Here is a 3,316-nt window from a genome sequence, read left to right as displayed (position 1 = left end):
GCAGAAACTTGGATCAAATTTTTAGCTTGCACCAAATTGGAGCTGCGAAAAGCAGTTTTATGCACCTTTCTTCTTGTGCGGAAAGAACGACGGAAAGGACGATGCCTAGATTTCTCTACAGTGACAAAAATAACTTTGGTGCAAAGATTTTGTTTGCCCCCCCGGAAGACACTACTGCAAGCGGCGCGACGAGCATAAAGGCCCGTGTCCACTGCGACGGACTCCAACCGACCCGATTGCGTCCGTCTCTCGTAAGTTGGTAGATGAAATGGAGCACCGCTTATTTACTAAGAAATCAGCGAAAAGTCCGTTTGGCTGTCTCAACAGACATAACACCACACGCCCCGACAAAAGACGTGTGGGTTGGCAACCCGCTTGCTCAATTTTAGTATTTTTAGCCGGGCGGAGTCGTGACTCGTGACGAGCCATTATAGGCCCCGCCGGAGGTTTAAAAAATTCTAATTTTGAGTTCGGATTAAAATTCTAAAGTCATATTCATAATCAGCGCCTCAAAATTAGAAAAGTTTACACGCAAACCACCTAGTTTAAATACATATTAACAATTTTACCAAATTTTCTGTAAAAACCCATTCATTTTTTATTCTCGCCTTGGGTTCATTAACCTCGACTATTTATAATAGCCCCGTACCGAGGACACAGCCTTGGGACACAATGTGTGGGATAAGACGGCCAGTAGGCCAACAGACTTGACGTGTCTTGCTCGAACTGGTGGACACACAAGACGGAAACGACCCGACCGATTTTCTTCCTCCCGGCAAAAGATCGGGCCGTGCCCGTCTCAGTGGACCCGTAGGGTAAACCATCCCCGCCGTCTGTCTCTTCACTGACGCAGCGGATCGCAAAGATGTAGTAGGCCTAATGTAGATCTAGGGCACTAACTGGTTTAGAACAATAAAAAAGGGGGGGGGGGGGGTGAAGGCCATCGTTAGGTTGAGTGCTTGCACCAATTGCACCAAAGGCCGCCACTGACACACACACAATAATCCTCATCTGGAAATGTACTATGGTTACGCTCTTTATCGGACAAAAAGTAAAAACGGCGAAAATTTAATGTTCGAGTTTCAAACTGGATAAACCTCTTAATCTTCGTAGAAAAATGCTTTCGTAGTCCCCTTTTCAACTCTCCTGGTAATTTTTGTGTATTATTACATGTAGTTATTATTATTATTGTCGTTGTAATAATGATAATTATAACAATTATGTATAATAATAATTATCAATATTTATTATTATTAAATATGGTTATCATCGTCATAATTATTATCATCACTATCATTATCATCGATCATTAATATTATCATCATCATCATCATCATCATCATCATCATCATCATCATCATTATTAATTATTGATGCTGCTGCTGCTGTTGTTGTTGTTGCTGCTGTTGCTGTTGTTGTTGTTGTTGTTGTTGTTGATCTTTTTTTACTTAGCGTCCTCAATGATATGAATAAAAATAGGGATAAAGATTAACAACAATTTAACAGCAAGGGTAATGATAAAATTATAAAACTGATGATATATGGTGATGATGTCGATGCTGCTACTGCTGCTGCTGATGAAGATAATGATTATTAATATTGTTATCATCGTCATCATTATTATCATCGTTATCATTATCATCGATCATTTTCATCATTACCATCACCATTGTTGCTGCTGCTATTATGTTGTTGTTTTGTTGTTTTTTGTTGTTGGTAATTTTTTTTTTTACTTTAGTACCATGGATGAAGTGTAATAGCCTAAGGTTAATGATAAAAATGGCACTGATGATGATGATGATGATGATGATGATGATGATGATGATGATGATGATGATGATGATGATGATGCTGTTGCTGCTGCTGCTGCTGTTGCTGCTACTACTGCTTCTGCTACTTATGCTGAAGTTTTGTTGTTGTTGTGGTGTTATTAATGTTAATCTTTTTTATACTTAGCATCCTTAATGACATGAATCAGGATAATGATATAAAAATAGCACTGTTATCGACGATATGATGATAATTGCTGCTGCTGCTGCTGCTGCTGATGATGAAGTTCATAACAACCAGCTCTTGATGAAGCCCGAATTATGGTAGAACATTTAACATTTTAATGTATTAGCCTGCAACTTTAATAGGGCCTGCCACAACATTTCACAAAATAGCACTACTGAAACAAGTATCCATATAAATAAATAAATACATAAATAAATAAATGGATACATATATATATTATATATACATATAGATCTAGATCTGTTCATATATTTTTAAAAAGAATGTATTTATTAATTTAAAAAAAAATGTTTTCACAAAACAACATCAATGATGATGATGATGATGATGATGATGATGATGATGATGATGATGATGATGATGATGATGATGATGTCGAACCATCATAAAGTTCGAAACCCCAATGCGACGAAGGCTGCACGCCGAGTCGTTCCGGTTCCATGGTCAACTTTGTGTGTAGTGTGTGTTGTGGAGATTAGTCTTAGCAGTAGAACAACGGCCATCGCTGTTGATTATTGTTGTCGATGTGACACCTCGGGCAAAACAAAACACGTCACTCCTCTACTTGGACGCAGGTAGGAACGAGTATTTCACGTTTGACTTACAGTTTCAGGGAAAATGAAAGTGTAAGGGATAAGGTTATCCATGAGTCTTATTGGGGTTCAGGAGAGAAATTCCACTTTATTCAACCTATTCTCTGCAATATTCATAATTTTTCAGTGAAATGATGGTATTATTTTGGCTTGTTGGTCGTTATTGACATTATTAATTGGTCTTGGTCTTGATAATGACACGGGCCCAAGGACTTCCGTAAATGCCGTAATGAGCGACCACCCCATCAAACACAATAAAGAAGAGGCCTAGACCCAACCCTAACCCTAACCCTACCCCTACCCCTACCCCTACCCCTACCCCTACCCCTTCCCCTACCCCTACCCCTGACCCTAACCCTACCCTTACTCTTACCCCTACCCCTACCCCTACCCCAAGCCCTCAATTCTGCTCTGTCTCATAGTGGTCGCTCCTTACAGAAGTCCTCCCATTTGATCTATAGACCAGAGGCTTCCTAGATCTAGTAACTAGTACAGTTGAAGCTGTGTAAAAAAAGACGGCCATACTGCATGCATCATCAAGTAGGAGAAAAGTGGCTGTTTATAAGACAGTTGGCGGTCATCATAGTCATAGGCTATGATGTGCAGGACTGATCAAAATCAAGAAAATAAACCAATATACTAAACTGATTTACTTCTGAGGTCCCAACTGGAGGTGGTCCCTAAAGGACTTCCGAAGGGCTCAAATG

This window comes from Aplysia californica, unplaced genomic scaffold, assembly GCF_000002075.1.
Source record: "Aplysia californica isolate F4 #8 unplaced genomic scaffold, AplCal3.0 scaffold00747, whole genome shotgun sequence".
NCBI classification, from domain to species: domain Eukaryota; kingdom Metazoa; phylum Mollusca; class Gastropoda; order Aplysiida; family Aplysiidae; genus Aplysia; species Aplysia californica.
The sequence above is the reverse complement of the archived record's forward strand: the minus strand, read 5'-3'. Positions refer to the sequence as shown.